This window comes from Rhea pennata, chromosome 6 (assembly GCF_028389875.1).
Source record: "Rhea pennata isolate bPtePen1 chromosome 6, bPtePen1.pri, whole genome shotgun sequence".
Taxonomy (NCBI): domain Eukaryota; kingdom Metazoa; phylum Chordata; class Aves; order Rheiformes; family Rheidae; genus Rhea; species Rhea pennata.
Genome location: NC_084668.1, coordinates 30090437 through 30108665, shown reverse-complemented (window position 1 = coordinate 30108665; position 18229 = coordinate 30090437). Strand labels below are relative to the sequence as shown.

The 18229-nt window shown below is 41.3% G+C and overlaps 1 protein-coding gene across 2 annotated transcripts in view; it reads right to left on the bottom strand.

Annotated features, from left to right (window-relative positions):
• The window catches only part of NAB1 (NGFI-A binding protein 1), a 59566-nt gene that overhangs the window by 40688 nt on the left and 649 nt on the right, over positions 1–18229 (bottom strand). For both annotated transcript variants that reach the window (XM_062578696.1, XM_062578695.1), the window contains exon 3: positions 15105–15194. The gene's annotated coding sequence lies outside the window, so the exon portion shown is untranslated. The remainder of the gene's footprint in view (positions 1–15104; positions 15195–18229) is intronic.

The window sequence follows — 18229 nt, the reverse complement described above, 5'->3', positions numbered from 1 at the left end:
ACCTCAGTTTCTGGGGCCAGATTCTCAGCTGGCATGAATCAGCATAGAGCATCCAGAAGTTTGATTGCCAGAGATCTTCTCCTATATTTATTTTTAGTGAACATATGGATTTTCCCTTTCCTTTTTTTTCCCTCTGATATGCCTGTGTCCTTTTTCCTGCTCCGTTATAGCATTAGCACTTACAGCAAAAGGACGTGTAACTGCAGTGACTTCCAGAGGGAGACATGCTATGCACAGCTGCAAGTTCCTTGCGTCTGTCAACACACTTTTTGTACTACAGATTTTCCACCTTGTGCAACATTGACACTGTAGCTATCAAAGGCACCTATCCTATCTTCTGTTCACTTCCGACGATGACAAAGGCTAACTACATCTCTACACTCTAGTCTCTGAACTTCTCTGCTTCCTCTTTGATCTTTCCACCCATCTCTCTCTGGTCATAGCAACATGAATTTAGAGCTCTGTAATTTTCAAAGGTCTGTACTGTTAACTGCTTTGCCAACTTCAGCCAAAGATTCAGCACCTTACTTTTGGATACAGAGGCATTGTAGGAGCTGATAGGCTTAGACTAAAGAGACAGCAAGAGAGAATAGAAGAATGTCCCTGGAAGATGTTCTTAAGTATAACTTTGAAAACAGAATACCTGCTTTCAAAACACAGGCATAGATTGCAAGCTTCAAATGATGGCATCTGAAAATCTTGACCTTCTCCGAGTTCCAGAGAACTCGTATACTGCTGCTCCGAATAATCCCTAAACAAGACTTAGTAATAATAACAATTAGTAGTAGTAATAACCACAAAGTTATTTTCATTTCTGAATATCATTCAGCAGGAAAATAGATTACAATCGTCTTAGAAGCACTGGGAAAACTTGTTATAGTTAAGAATGAAATTATTAGGCAGAGATGATGTTTAACATCTGAACTGTCACCAGACAGGCAATTACATCATTACCTAAAAAAACCCCCGAAGTTTGACAATATGCATTATAGACCAACTTCACCCCTAGTGCAATGTTGTTTGTCCATGCCGCCGACACCTAACTGTGGTTCCAGCACAGAAAAGTCCCTTCTGTATCAGTTGAACAGCTCCATGCATTCTTATTCAGCCTTCTCTGCTTCCTTGAGAAGGTAAGATAAGATTTTACTATTTCTTGCTCTTTATGGTAGTACCTGGGCCAATATGGCTCAGAGAATGTGAGCAGGATTCATTTGTGGTTCATGTATAGCCAGCATCATTCATTCACTTTGATAACAGAAATGCTGTTGTTTGTGCTGATCTCAGAAGTCAGCATAGTGTTTTCAGGGGTTTTCTCTATCTCAGAGAAAACTGACATGGCCGGCACCTACTGCTTATTGGGAAAGAGCTGGCCTGGGAATCCCTGAGAAATGTAAACATAAGTACAGAATCCAACATTTCCCTGAAGCTCATGACATATACTTTCAAATTCAGCTTAGGGATTTTGTTTGCCTTGGAATTTCATTCAGCATAATTGCTTTGTGTTCATAAATTGTGTATTAATGCCTGCACTGGACTGTATGAAGCTGATGGAAACCACCTAATCAAGCCCATACTTGGTTCTAGACTCAGCCACAAAGCATACCGTGGTCAGGGTAGTGCTGTGTTACCCCAGGAGAAACCCTGGGAGGCAGCAGTGCTTTATAGACCTCCCTGAGGGTCCTGGTTCCTCCACTTGCCTGCTTTTTCTTGCTAATATGCTCCAGCTGCCTTGTTACAAGTCTGTATGCACTCCTAGCTTACCTCCAGCAGCTTGTACACAGGGCAGAGCTGGAGCTTCATGTCCTCACGCTGGGCCGTGTCCTGCTTCCTCACCCCATGGCACAGCCTGGAGACTGCCTACAGGACAACACAGTTACCCCTCACAGCCTGGAGCAACCGCACCAGCCCAGGGCCAGATCCAGCCACATACTAATGTCACTTTGGTTTACCTCAGCAGTCAGATAAAATTTAAGGTGACTTCTTTTGGGAAGCAATTGTCAGGCATTTTGCAGAGGCAGTACTGTCCATGTACTACTCTGGATGCAGGAATAAACCAACAATTTACAGTTTCTTTTTTTTTTATTCCCATCTGCTTCCTATAAAACTCCCTTGCCTCATTCTCAAGGTTATGCCAGAAAGCCTTCCCAAGCTAGTCTGTTTTTTCTGCTGCCCTCCCTCTCAGAGATTGCACCCACCTTTCCACACAGCTGCAATTCAAATCATTCCTCTGCCCTGGAGATTGTTCCTGGGGCCCAAGGAAAGCCCGGAGGTCACACTGCCCAAGCTCCCCTCCAGCTCTGCTGCAGCAGCAGCCCTCATTGTTTCAATGATCGGTTCCATCAAAGAGCTCAGTTGCTTTCTGCATCTATGGAGCACAAAAAGCTGTTGTTACACCCACACACTTTACTCACTCTCCAGCATAATATTATTAAAGAGCCACACTCTTCTAAAGAGGTCAAAGGCACTTGTCTGTCTGAGTACAGCTGCATCAAATATGGAGGAAGTTTCCAGACCAAATTATATGGTAGGACAAACCAAATGAACACTAAGAAACTTTCCAAACCAAATTAGTTATTTCATTTTTCAAACTCTTATCTTTGAAATGTCTTACTGCTTTTGCTTCAAACTTTCAACAATGAAAAAGCTGCAAGCAGCCATAGAACGAGTGCAGAAAACAGCAGATAGACAGACGTAGTTCTGGCAAAGTTAGATGGAGCAGGAAGGAGAGGTCAATGGGGGAAAAAGCCTAGACAGTGACAAACATTTCTCCATAATAAGACAACAGGATTTGACAGGATTTCTTGTGTTTTAAGCTTAGCATGCCTTTCCTGATAGAAAGTAAGATCCCTTTCTTCTTCTGACATGGTATGTCATGCCTTCGATAAAATCCTTTTGAAGATCAATATGCACATATAATATAATCTGACATTATTCCAGCGCTACAGGGAACATCTTGAACATAATTGCACCACATGGAAGTTGACTTGCTCTGAGAAAAACACACAAAATAGCTTTCACAACAAATCTGTAAACACATTTATGCTCCCAATAGCCATGATAAATCCAATTAAACAGTCAGGATTTGTGCCACAAACTGTCACTAAAGGAGTTAATGCAGTTTGGAACGTATGGAATACACTAGCTTTAAATAAAGAAACTGCATTTCCTAGAAGTCAAAGGTTCCTAATCATTCTGTAGCCAAGACTCACTTGAAATTGCTGACAAGATATACCATCAATGGTGGCACCCTGTTGCCTCATCCTCACCTTCCCTAGTCCTGACATCGCCATTGCTTCTTTTCTACCTTTCCTCTGCCCCAAGAGTGCTGTGGAGCTGCAGGTGCTGCCACTGCTGGCTCTGATACTTCTTCTAGCAGTGCTGACAAAAGCAGTCAGCACTCAGCTAATCCTGGAGCCTGCTCCCCAATATGACCAGTCCCAGGATATTCCTGAACCCAATCAGATTCAGCAGAGTTTATTTTCTTCAATCCCCTCTACAAGGCTCTGGTCTCAGTAGCTGGACCAGCCTCATCTGTTGGAATGACTACTATAAAAAACATCTGCAACACACATAACATTATTGGAGTGGCTGAAAATTAAGTTCAAAGTTATTCTTACTTCAGACAAGAAGATAAAAAAGCCCAGCAAGACCAGAATGTTTCCAAACACAAGCTCTGATCTTAGTCTTATTTTGAAGGACATGCAGAATGAGGTTTGTTTTCCTTTGTTATGAGCATCACTATTTCAGGTACGAGGCTGACACTGCAACAGTAGCAAACAGTACCAAAAGTCAAATAGAGTCCTGCAGATGCACATGCCATGCTGCTCACAACACTATTAAGTTAATTTTCATGGTGTGACACCAGAGAGAACCAGCTATGAAAGCGTAAGTCTTAAATGTGAAATAACTTATTTCCCAAGATGCTTGAATTCCCTGCAATTTACCAGATGTTAAAAATTGTGATTAGCAATAACATCCACATTCATAAAGCCAATATAAGCAAAAGGCCAGATGCTAGTCTGATGTTCTGCTACCAATGCACTGAAAATACAGAGTTCCCACAGTAAAGAAATTACTTCAGCCTAGAACTGAAAATTTCCCTTTTCTGCAAGAGACATGTACAGAACAAGCAAGGAATGCTGTCTTTGCCCTGGAAAGAGTATTGTGTATTGCAACATCAGAGGAGCAAGATACTCCAGAGAACATCCACTCTTGAGGAGCGTTAAGCATTGCACAGTAAGGTTTGCATTTGGCTAGCTCTCAGTGATTTTGAAAATGAATGCTACTAAGAACAGCAACAGCACAACAGCTATACCACTGCTCTGCATTTTTTTTTTTGAATATGCTCTGCATAAAAATCAAAATCACCAAAACATCATCATCAATATTTCTCATGAGAGAGAAGAAATTCTATTTACAAATGCTTAAAACAGATCAAAAACAAAAAAGGAGTAACGGCTAGTGTAGATACCCACTGAAAAGAAGTCCTTTGGATCAAGTGGCAAACTAGCAGTGGACAGCAGTGCAACAGTGGAAACTCTGAACAGTGAGTGGTATCCCAGCACTCAGTTCCACTCTGAGTAACTTACTGCATGTTAGCCATTTAGCTAAGACTTTGAAGCTTAATGGTTAATTATCCTCCAAAGAGTAATCACACAGGGAGTGCAATGAGTCCAGGTGTGTTGCATCCTTCTGCTGAAAGAGGCAGATGAACACTCTAGACATTACTCCTGCTTAGTCCCCCAGTTGCTATTTTTCATGGACTGCAGAAACTCCAGAACAGTGTGTCCTAAACAAATATAATAGCTATTGTCTTTCTCCCAAGGACAGCAAGTAACAGAAGATATCTACAGGAAACACCTGAGAACTACCAGCATGATAGTGTCAACATCCCTTACTCCCACTGCAGAAGACAGCCAGCCACTGTGTACCATGACAGATTCTAGCATTTTTTGATTCCATTTGCTTCCCTCTTTTCCCTCTAAATGAAGCACCTGAAACATATAGTTTCCCGTAGACAGAGTCCCCTCAGGAGCATTGGGCTATACTACCCCTCCAGATTAAACAAACAAACAAACAAACAAAAGGTTTACCTCTGTTAACAATTCTTTAACTAGTTTCAGTGCATATGATTGTGAACTGTCTCTCAATATTCTAATTTCTGCTATTCTTCTTTATACGTTTCATGCTTCCATTTTCTGTAGACATAGGAAATGCTGGGATGCTACGATCAATAGTGAAAGAAACTAATACAACACCCTACTTCAGTGCACAGCCAGTGAAAAAAATCCTGAGAATGGGAAATACTTAAAGTGAAATATATGCCTACATAACATACATGCCTATGTAACAGTACTAATGATTTTGAGTGTTTCAAGTTTTCGTCACCTAAAGATTCCTTAGGAGCATCTAATTTTCAAAAAGAGCTGTAAGTGTCTTTCTCCAGAACTAATATTCTTCTAAAAGTGTCCCACAGCCATGCAAGATCACTGATCAGTTTAGGCATTCAGGACTGGAAGAGCAGAGAACACAGAGTACACAGAGTAGAAGCGGAAGTCATGGGGCAGGCCGCAGCTCACTTGCTTAGAAGCGCTGTCCTGTGCACTGGGACTGTTTCTGAGTTTATTCTGACCTGATCTCAGATTACATTTTTCCCCCTGTGAGAACAACTATAGAATCATAGAATCAGTAAGGTTGGAAGGGACCTCTGGAGACCATCTAGTCCAGCGTCCCTGCTCAGCAGGGTCACCTAGAGCACATTAGACAGGATTGCATCCAGGCAGGCCTTGAATATCTCCAGAGAAGGAGACTCCACAACCTCTCTGGGCAACCGGTTCCAGTGCTCCATCACTCTCACAGGGAAGAAATTCCCCCTCACATTCAGGCGGAACTTCCTGTGCTTCAGTTTCTGCCCATTGCCTCTTGTCCTGTCACACGGGACAAGAGAAAAGAGTTTGTCCCCGTCCCCCTGACACTCTCCCTTCAGGTACTTGTACACATTGATCAGATCCCTCCTCAGTCTTCTCTTCCCCAGGCTGAAGAGGCCCAGCTCTCGCAGCCATTCCTCATAGGGCAGATGCTCCAGCCCTCTGAGCATCTTTGTAGCCCTCTGCTGGACTCTCTCCAGTAGCTCCCTGTCTCTCTTGTACTGGGGAGCCCAGAACTGGACACAGTACTCAAGATGAGGCCTCCCCAGGGCTGAGTAGAGGGGCAGGATCACCTCCCTCCACCTGATGGCAACACTCTTCCTAATGCACCCCAGGAGACCATTGGCCTTCCTGGCCACAAGAGCACATTGCTGGCTCATGGTCAACTTGTCATCCACCAGCACTGCCAGGTCCTTCTCTGCAGAGCTGCTCTCCAGCAGGTCAGCCCCCAGCTTGTACTGGTGCCTAGGGTTAGTCTTCCTTAGATGCAGGACTCTGCACTTGCCCTTGGTGAACCTCATGAGGTTCCTCTCCACCCAGCTCTCCAGCCTGTCCAGGTCTCTCTGGATGGCAGCACAGCCCTCTGGTGTGTCAGCCACTCCTCCCAGCTTGGTATCATCAGCAAACTTGCTGAGGAGGCACTCTGTCCCCTCATCCAGGTCATTGATGAATAAGTTGAACAGGATGGGACCCACTACTGAGCCCTGGGGGACTCCACTAGCCACAGGCCTCCAACTGATGACAACCCTCTGAGCTCTGCCTTTCAGCCAGTTCTCAATCCACCTCACTGTCCATTCGTCTAACCCACACTTCCTGAGCTTCTCTAGGAGGATGTTATGGGAGACAGTGTCAAAAGCCTTGCTGAAGTCAAGGTACACAATGTCCACTGCTCTCCCCTCATCTATCCAGCCAGTCATTCCATCACAGAAGGCTATCAGATTGGGTAAGCAGGATTTCCCCTTGGTGAATCCATGCTGGCTACTCCTGATCACCTTCTTTTCCTCCATATGTCTGGAGATGACATCCAGAATGAGCTGTTCCATCACCTTACCAGGGATGGAGGTGAGGCTGACCAGCCTGTAGTTGCCTGGGTCCTCCTTCTTGCCCTTTTTGAAGATTGAAGTGACACTGGCTTTCTTCCAGTCCTCAGGCACCTCTCCAGTTCTTCATGACTTTTCAAAGATGATGGAGACCGGCCTGGCAACAACATCCGCCAGCTCCCTCAGTACTCATGGGTGCATCCCATCCGGGCCCATGGATTTGTGGATGTCTAGCCTGCCCAGAAGGTCTCTAATCCTATCCTCCTCAACCAAAGGAAAGTCTTCCCTTCTCTGGACTTTCTCCCTTACCTCCAGGCTCTGGGATTCCTGGGGGCTGCCCTTAGCAGTGAAGACTGAAGCAAAGAAGGCATTCAGTAATTCTGCCTTCTCTGTATCCTTTGTCACCAGGGCCCCCGCCTCATTCAGTAGCAGGCCCACATTCTCCTGAGTCCTCCTCTTGCTGCTCATGTATTTGAAGAAGCCCTTCCTGTTGTCCTTGACATCCCTTGCCAGACTCAATTCCAGCTGGGCCTTAGCCTTCCTCGCTGCATCTCTACATGCCCTGACTGCATTCCTGTAATTCTCCCAAGTAGCCTGTCCCCTCTTCCACATTCTGTGTATTTTCTTCTTCTGTCTGAGTTTGGCCAAGAGCTCCTTGCTCACCCATGCAGGTCTCCTGCCCCTTATGCTGCACTTCTTACTCATAGGGATGCACCGCTCTTGAGAGGAAGTGATGTTTGAATACTAACCACAGATGCTTTTATTTCTGTCCTTTCTGTGTCTGTATACTGGAAAAGCTGGCATCTTTCCTCCCTACAGAAGGGGTATACAGACATACAGGAAAAAAAAAAAAAAAAAAAAAAAAAGAAAAGAAAAAGACAAGCCTTAGTTGAGTGATTCTAGCCAGAAGAGTTTCTTTGGGCATCTAAGCTGCTTAAGCCACACCTGTCTGGTTCACATATTGTTCAAATGTTTGCAGAGTTTCTGGACACCTTGAGCAACAGTGATGGGGCTCAAACACTTTATGAGTTTTCCAGGTGTGTCTAAGATGTTTCTGACCTCCTTAAACTGGAATTTGTTTGGCTTACAGAGCTGGCAAGATCCTATGGTGTTTGGTACTTCTAACTTCTTTTGAAGTAGGAATGCTATTTGTGAGCTTACCGGTTCTGTGGTGTCTTTCTACACTGAAGAGGCTTGCTCAGAGCAAGTAACTGCTGAAGGCTCAGATCATCTGGCAAACAACACCTGCCTATGGCAACTTTCCTTTGGAAGAACAGTTCTGGGCATTCAAACTTGAGATTTAAAGAAATGGAACAAAGCTGATGCTTCTAGACCATGTGGCTTTTAGGATTAAAAGCTTTAAAAGTTTTTTCAAGAACAAAGCCACTGTCCAAGACAGAAGCTCACTGTCCTGTTAATGTGAAACCCGTGACAGCAAAATGAACACACACATAAAATCTCTCTTCTCTTTAATATCAATATGATATAAATGAAAAGGCTAGGAGAGGAGCACAATGCAGTTAAAAAAAAACCCAGGTATTTCATGAAAATGGGATTCCAGCCTTCCATCTGGAGTCACTCCTGTGCCTCCATTTTTCATGCATTAAACTCATACACAGTTTCACAGGCCTAATCCTGGGATGGAACTGCCCAGGAGTCAGAGTCTCAGATAAGGGCAGCTCCTGTTACTGATGCCACTGCCTTGAGTAGATTTATAACCAGGCTAAACTTGGCTAAGTAAATGGTAAAGACTACAGGGACCAACTCAGCTTCTACCCTAACTTTCAGAACATGGTCTCTGGCCATGGACCACTGTGATAAAGGATGCAGTACTGTAAAACAGGATGTTTCCATGCACAGCATATAGCATACCCTCTTCCAGTCTCAGCTAGACAAGAAGAACTTAAGTCTCCTACTAACCACTTGCCTTACTAACTGCATGGACAGGGCTCTCTCTCTCTCCTGTTCTTTTACGCACCAGAAATGTATGCTACTGTCAAAACAAGCAGGATTTTAACAAGGGCTTGGCAATAGTTTCAGCTTTAGAGGAATCCCACTGACATCAGCAGAAACAGAATACCACAGTACAGAGAGCAAGATGTAATATTTTAAAGACATAGGACAAGTATCATTGCAAGGGCATTTGGCAAGTACCATTGTTGCATTTGGCATTGGATCAAAAAACTGAAACCTGCAAGTGCTTTGAAGAGAACTCCACTTTCCTCTCCTTGCCAATGGATTTTTAAAATTACTCTCTCTTACCTTGTCAGGACAGCTGCCAGATTGAAAAGACCCACTTTGTTAGGAGATAAAGTGGGGAAAGTGTTAATTTATGCTTGTTCTGTTCTAATTCTTTATTTAAGCTTCTGTGGCCACTGCCAGAGACAGGAGCCCAGGCTTGTTCAGCCCTTCATCTGACTCAGTACCACAACTCTTATGTTCACTTTTTGCCTGGCATGAAACAACCACTTGTACTCTGCTGCACTCACTGCCACTAAAATCCTCAGTAGTCAAAGACAATGAATATTACTACTGGGAAAGGTTGAAACGATTGCAGCAAAGAATGATTTGTAAAGATCTATTTGAGGTACTTCCTGCATTCCTCAAGTGCCTGCAAGAATGGCTGTGATTAGCAGGGACAAAATGACTGTACATCCTGACTCTCCCTACACAGATATTTAGAGATGTATTATGATTTGCTTATCAGTATTTTACAAAGGTAGCCCTTTAAGCAAATTGCCTTATTTTAGTGAAAGGCACTAGAAAGCTGCCTATTTGTTGTGCAAATCCATCAATCAAGCATCAAAGCCATTCACATATCTCTACCTAACTCATTCAATAGCATTTATTTCTCATTCTCTCCCAAGTGTACATTTAGATATGGAAAAAGACAGTAGCCAAATCTTCCAAGTTAGTGAGCAAAAAAAAAAAAAAAAAAGTCATTAGACAGAGATACATTTATACCAAGATAAATAAAACATCTTAGGTGTTTTATTTTAAAAAATTTCACAGAAATAAACACTTCCTCTCATATAGTCCCTCAATTGTTAAGGAAATCTAAGAAGGCTAAGAAACTTCATAATGAAGGAGGACTGTGTGTCAAAGCAGAAATGGGATAAATTTTTAAATGGAATGTTGAGATTGGAGGGGATCAAGACCAAACCGGCATGTTTTACTGGTAACGGGAATTACAAACAACTGATTTTTATGTGGGTGTTAGGGTGAGTGAGTACAGAGGTGCATGGGTGAGCAATAGCAGGCTGCATGTATCGTTAAGAAAAACACTAAACCACCCAGAACGCTCAGGCTCTTAAAGAGAGAGCAAAGTTTTACTTAGTTTGAAAGTGCTAGACTATGGGTGTGTTAACAGAAAGCCTGAGCTGAACTAGTCAGAGCATGCACGTAAAAGAAAATAGGAAGCAGTAAGACACCAAAAACTTCATGGGTCAAAAGGCAGAAGAAAGTCAGAGGCTGCCTGCATATTTGTGAAAGACTTTTAGGATGGTTTGTCCTTCCTGGACCTTCTCAACATTAGCATGGCTTAGGTTTCCCTGTCTTTCTCACTATTTTCCTGGTAAAAATCAATGGCAACTGTTTCAAACACAAAAAAGACTGCTTGTGCCAAGAAGTCAGTACTCTCTCCAGTGCTGGTACAATGCCTTTTCCAGTGCTTGGCTACGACATGCTGGGTTAGGGAGACAGTTTTTGTGAATTCTTCTGTCCTCGATACCTTTGTTAACATCAGTTACTAGCCCTTTTTAAATTTTTTGGGGGACAATTTTTACAGTGAAGCCTCACAGGAAAGATTTCATAAAACAATTGGTCATTAACCAATTACTGTACTCATACACAGGGCATTAACACAAAGAATGAGATCCTGAGCCAGCATCACTGTTATTGGCTTCTAGAAAAGGTGCCTACCAAGCACGCACCTGGTTTATCAAAAGTCCTTGGTTTTCCTCAAGGGGTATAATGACAGGCCAGCAACTGCAATGGTGTTATTGCAAAAGTGTGATTACAAAGCAATAGAAGGACATTATCAGAACCTTCTTAACACAAACAACCTCCTTTGATTTAAGAGAGCTTGACAAGCTGCTTTGACAACACACAGACTAATCATTAAGGTAGCTGAGCACATCAGGGCTAAAATTTAATTCCAGGACATAAAGAACTGCTGGAATGAGTATAATTCTTTTCACATTGGTTTAATATTGCTAATAAATCATTCTTCCAAGAGTGCTTTGTCAAGTCCCAGAATAATTATTAGAGGTTCCTGTATAGATGTAACATTTATTATAAATGTAAATCTTAAAGTGTAAGATAGAGACAACACATACTTAACCATAAATACAACATTGTTCCCATAACTTCTTTACAAAACCATACCTCGTGACGTGAATTCTAATAATAGACACAGTGGGCTGACTTCATCTATTAGTTCTCTTTCCTTTTCAAACTCTATTAAAATATTTTTCTCTTTATAATCAAATAAAGTGATTTGGAATGACGTTAAAGTTCATTACACTAGGTAAATCCTCTATTTCTCCACAGGACAAATGCAGCAAAAAAATCCTAGTCCTTCAAGATTATGACTTGCCTTTCTTTCTCTAACTGGTGAGGACTGTTCAGCTGCCAATGAAGTCTTAGATACATTTCTGAGACTATCAACTAGGATGCCAACAGTAGCGGTAGGACTTGGCTTTTGTGATTTATTAACTAAAGACTAGGCTAGGCTCACCAATCTTTACCACAGACCATCCAAAATCAAAATAGTGATTGATAGCTGTTGAGTTCACCTGCATATAAACCAGTGGTCTAAGAGCCAAAATTCTAATATCTGAGTCATCGTGTAAAATCACATGCCCGTTTCTGGCATTTCCATTTACTAGTCTAATTTGTCCTTCATGCCTCTTTTCAGGCGGAATGCCTTTGCACCTGCCACCCTTGCATAAACACAGGCTCACTCACCTCAGTGCTACTATCTGCCTGTCTCATATCATGCAAAATCTTTCACAGGATAATGTATTTTAGAGGGGAGACTAGAAATCACAAGGGCAGAATGCATGAGTTACCGGTAGGATGTGTCCCCTTCTAGACTTAGAGCCTAGACAGAAAAAATACTTCAGTTTACAGCATAAAATACTTTATGCAGTTTTTATCTCATCAGGCCCTACATACATTTGTGACAAGAGGGTGTCCTGAACACCAAGATGGCAAAGACGTTCCACTACCAGAAATCTGAGACATTGACTTCATAGTGGAAGCCATAAAAGAACACAAGCTCCAACTGATCCCTATAGTTAGGACCTCACAGTTTTTCCACAGTTAAGGCAGGGGAGAATTTTACTTTCCATATAGGCAAAATAGAAAATTCTTATAGAGAATGTAAGGAGAGTTGATCCCTTTTGTTTAGCAGTGGCAGGCCCAAAGTGCAATATTTAACACTGGGCAAAACACTGGACCATCACATGCTAGGATTTTACTAGTAATCAGATAATCAACTTTACATATATGTTTTCTTGTATGCTTTGTACTAGGTATCATTTAAGAGTACATGCCACTTTCAAACTGTTAATTCCACTAATCCCTGCTTTGGAACCTCCTCACTATTTTGGGAACTTTCTCCCTCACAGAATAAATCCATACAAGGATCAGTACCTGACACACCATTGCTGGACAACCTCACAGCTGCTTTAGGACCAAACAATCACTGTCAATCCATTATCACTATCTCCTTTCAGCTGTGCAGTAAATATAAGAAATGAAAGAGGCTATAGTTCTGATAACTGCTTCATTATCTCCCTGCAGCATCACAGATTTTAGTCTGTGCAATTGTATCATGCTAGCTTTTGATTTGTATCTGAAGTTATATTCTAAAATGGCAAAATATTTGGAAAACTGATGTATTTAGAAGTTTAAAGGTTTAACTTCTCTGGTTTGCTGGCACTGTTTCTGAGCACAAGTGTAGCCTGCTCACAAGCTTCTTCCAAGAAACCGAGGTTTCCTGGTTATCTCTGCTCTGCATCATGAGAAAACCTCAACGGCTTAGAAACAGACCTACTTGTTTTGGGAACTCTTGTCACTGGCATACGTACGCTCAGCCCTGGCACTGTGTTTTTCTGTGCCTTGGTGTATACATCCTGCTGCTCACCTGAAGGTGAGGTCTGCTAAAGTGCTTGATTTCCCTGTGCTCAGCAGTTTACATGTCTGTGCAGGGGGTGGGCAAGGTGGAGTGTTCTTTTGTTTCACCTTTAGTGCAGGAACTAGGTCTTGAGCCAACTTCATATTTAACTTTGTGTAAAGAGCATCCAGGGCCTCAGATAAAGTAGATGGGAAGGGCATTTCACAAGTTAATAAGTGTCTCTTACGGTACAGAGACGTCTCCTATTGTTATAAACAGTACCAGGCATCTTATTTAAATTACATTTTAAAAGAGACTCAGATTTCACCCTCAAAGTTTTAGTTTAAACTATAGTTGTTCGATTCATTAACTGACTGATGCAGTTCTAACATTTTCTCCTTATATCATACAAGTCTCTACTTCTAGAGGAGACTGGCAGGAAAGCAAATGATTTTCTGGAATATGGTATCAGGTGGAACTGAAGCTGCTTTGGGGATCTCATGTGAAGTAACTGACAAACTGCCATGCCTCTCATTTCCTTAGGCTATATATCGACGTTCCTTTAGACAAGGAAAAGGCTCCCTTATCTTCTTACCAGAGAATTAAGAGGTTGTGGAAAAAATTAAGACTAAACAGAGCAAACTTGACATGATAAATAATAAGAGTTTCTAGTTAAAAAAAAAATAATTTGCCTCTCTGTTGCAAATTCAAAGCAAAGGAGGAATCTAGTAAGATTTGTATCACTGCTTGCTTACTACATAAATAGCTACATTTGGCATACTAAAAATAAACCAGATAAATATTTAAGGTCCACTGGTACTTAACAGAAGCCTGGACCTGAATTTGCTTACTATTGTGTAAATAAAGAGTGACATAATTGAAATCAATGAATTTACACCAGAATACTTGGTTGAAATCAGAGCAAGGGACTATGTTTCCAACAAATGCATACACATCCTCCTCTGAAAATTTTAACATCAGCAGACTGAATCTTCTTTCTGTCTGACCTTAAGTTCCTTTTGATACCAACAAGAAAATGAGCATCCAATTAATCCAGGGTTGAATGCCAGGAAAGCTGCATAAATCAGAAACTATAGAAAGGGGGAAAAGCTGTGTTACTCATACTAGTTTATTTAAAAACATTTAGATTGCCTCTCTCTCAGAGATGTCTGTCCCCCCACCTGTGATATAACAGAAAAGCATGTGTTATGACACATTGATTTTTCAAAAGAATGGATAGCTAGGACATAAGAATCTTACACTAAATCTCAGACTGAATCTTAGAATAAATACGCAAAGGTTTAAGGAAAAAAACATAACTAAAAAGGCTGTTTTGCCTAATCAGTAAAATAAGACATATAAGTAACCTTTCAAAAATCATTTCCACTGTTCATTTTTCAAGCTTAGCCTGAACAAGGGCTGCAAAAGATATCTAGACTACCCACAGCAGTTTAGGAGAAATAAATATTCCTAGTAGAGCAGTACCCAGCTCAATATCTATACACGTCATATAAAATAGAGATTAACATAAAACTACTGTAACAATAAGTACTTATACTTTTTTTTTTTGTAGGCCATTTTTCTCGCCCCCCAAAACTCTGTATTTTGTGTGAAATACTTCAGACTAATGCACTCCTGAAAAAAACAGTTGGAGATGAACAAAATAGTCTGAAATGGCTCTTCTATCTAATTTTAACTATAAGAGACCATTTACATCAAATAAAAAGACAACATAATGTACCCGGTAATAAATCGCATTATTTGCAAGGGCACTTAAGGAACATGAATTATTTGTATTATTGGAATAAACATTCAACAGAATCCACCAAAACATGTGAAACCATTTAAAGGGAAATACAGTAGCTCCTTATCCTAAATAAACTAAGGCAAGAAAAGAAATGTGCTTAAGTAGATACAGATACTGCGTTACTCTGATTATATGGGGAAGCTAAAAGCAAAACAGACAGCCTTTCTGCCATTTTTTCTTTCTTTTCCAGGAAAACAAATATTAAGTACCTGGATTACAAATCTCCTCCAACAGTTGATCCCACTTCCTTTGACGTTCACCTCCTACGAATGACACAATCCAACGCCCACATGCCAACTCTAAGAAAGAAAGAATTGTCGTAGCTTTAGCAAACCTGCATCCATTTGGTTCTGGCCAAAGAAAGATAAAATACCCTGTAACTCTGCAAACAAATTATACCATTTGCTGACGTAAGAAGGGGGAAGGGAAAGCAAAGGAGAAGGAAAAAAAAATCAGGGGAAACACTGTTAGTCATCATAAGCATGTGTAGTGATTTTAATGGTATGCCTGGAAATTAAAATCCTCTACTAGCATTAGTCAGAAAGTAAACAATAGGCTGCAACAGGGTAACAGGAATCACCTCATGGGGAGGGAGCTGGCACCCTTAAAGCCTTGTCCTGGGGTGCCAGGTTGCAAATGCCACAGTGGCTTGGGGAGAGGGGCTGGTTTGGGCGGCTTTTCTGTGCAGGGGCCAGCATAGGCTAGGCTCTGAAAAGCATAGAGACTCTCACCATCAGTCAGTTCCACAGAGATATCCTATTCATATGGTTGTGCACACCAAATAAAACATCATCTGTGAGTAGCAGAGTTTTCTATGGGACAAGAAGGATTCAGTGGCACAAAGAGGATTCAGTATTATATCTGACATTGCACTCGGCTTTTAAACGGCTAAACGAGGACATTGCAGATGATATTAAGGAGTGTTCTAGGGGCCAGAATATATTGGGTGACATAACCCAGAGCTCCCAAAGCTTGAGATGAAAAAGAACGTCTGGGTCACTACTCTGCACTACTGTTTGCTTTGCTCCCTGTCAACACCAAATTATTAAAACAGCAATTTGTCTAAAATGCTGCAGTTGAAAACTCTGCGTATTCTGTCATGAGAATGTCAACACCACTATCTAAATTCTGACACCCAGGATCTCAGTTTTGTAATTCATCAGCATAAGACTTCTCAGGTGAATGTTCTGACTGATTCCCAGTATCACCAACATCACTGTCAGCCACCTAGGTATTCCCTAGAGCTATCTCAGCCAAAAGTGGATCTCAACTCTTCTCAACTTATAAAATCTGACAAGGGCACAGCTTCAATGAGCCAAGCTGCACCAATAAACAACCTCCTCCATTCTATCGAACTTGTGAAAAAACAGTTAAAAACATAGCCTTTTAGTTCTGAATCCAAGCTTCGGCCAAAGCAACGTCATCATTTAGAAAGTCAAACAAACGCACACAATTCAAATAGGAAGCTATGAATTGCAGCGTAATTAATCACAGCCATCCTAGAAGGACTGCTAATAACAAAAGAATAAAGTCTCTTTTATTAAGGAATTCCTAGTGTGGCAGACAATGCCTAGTAGCTGTTGTATCTTGCTTGAGTGAATATGTTCTCCTTGGAAATCAAGCAAAGATTTCTAATAGTTTCTGACAGTATGGTCCCCTAAAGCTACATTTTCCTTCTGATTCATACCAACTGACTGTAACCCTATGACAGTTATTGAAAGTTAATTAGCAGTGAAGTCCAAAGAGCTCTAGGAATAAAAATACAACAAAGAACTGAGTGTGTCTCTTTTTTCCAAAAAAAAAAAAAATACTGTCAAAGAGGTTAACATAACTGAAAAAAATACTGCGAACTGAAAAACTGAAAGGGATTCCTCTAATAAACTTGATTATTACTGTCCCTTTCTGTTTAGAAAGATAGCCAAAAGGTAACATATTTCTTAGGATTTATTAGGGAAACAGATCAGCATAATATACAGTATTGCCTTCTTCCTTGCACTTCCCAAAGAGGATGATAAAAATTATATAGAAACAACACCTGAATTATATAAAGACAAATAAAGACAGAAATCCATTGCTGCTTCCTTTCGAGTATGAAGGTTGTCAGATGTTGCACATTATACCAAATCTAAACTATTTCTGCCCTCATTCTCCACTTCCTCAGTACTTGCAAGGAATAATCTACAGTTATATCTGTGCCCAGTGAGTGCAAAGTGGGTGTAAAAGGCTAACCAATGAGAGCAGCAGCCCTGCGCCACCTACTCAGCACAGATGTAAATGCTGAGACAAGGTGCAAGGCAGTGGGCAGCCCCTTCTGGGGTTAAAAAAAGACCATACTAACACCGCTAGGAATTGGATTCAGCCCTAAACAATCACGAATAAAACCAAAAGCAACCTTTGTGCACTGAAATAGCATAATTTTAAGGACAAAGAATGGAAGGCATTCTGACACAGCAAGTAGATCGGAAAGGCCAAATGCAGGCCTCGGTATAAAAACAGACATTGGTGATACCAGAACTTCTTGGCAAAATTGTGTTTATTGATTTTCATATAATAGGCTTTAAAAATCAAAAAACCAAATGCTCCACTCCTTTCCACCTCTGACTGCTGTGTACCACAAATAATCTGAAGTAACTGAAATGAGAGAGTAAGAACTGGGGCACTTTCTCAGAACCTGAATCTAAGTTCAGGTCTTCACAGCTCTTACATGGGAATTTTGTTTACTGTTTAAGACTCCCCTTGTGAATGCCTGAGAATTAAAGTTGCTGACATTCACCTCCAAAGTATCCAATGTATGGCATGGCCAACTGCTAGCCTTTTGCAAACACATTTGTGATTAAACTTGGCCTTTCAGCTCAAGTTGTGTAGGTGTGGGGCGGGGAAACACAGGAAAGAGTGCTTAAGGGAGACAAGTATCAACTCTTGCTAGATTAGGGCACTTGGTGGAGGTTCCTCCTATTAGAGGTTCAGGAAACACTGGAAGCCTGTACGCTTGGTTTTGGACCAATTTACATCTCAGCTTGATAAAGCCAGTCAACATTTTTGGGCAGCTTAGGTAGAGAAAGGACTACAATGTAATGAAAGGCTTCCACTCACAAAACCACCATTTAACACTGTCACTCTGTCCAACTGTTAAATTTGTATGTTATCTTCTTTATTTTTCTTTTTAGGCATGCATTCTTAATTTTACTGAAGCCCTCAAATACAAAGCACAGAGTAAGAGAAAAGGAGGTGGAATGCATCACGCAAGGAGCAATCGCAGCCCTTTCAACACTTCATTCATACAATTCACAAGAGTATTGATTTGTCATGACAAAAGTATTAAAATATCAAAAGA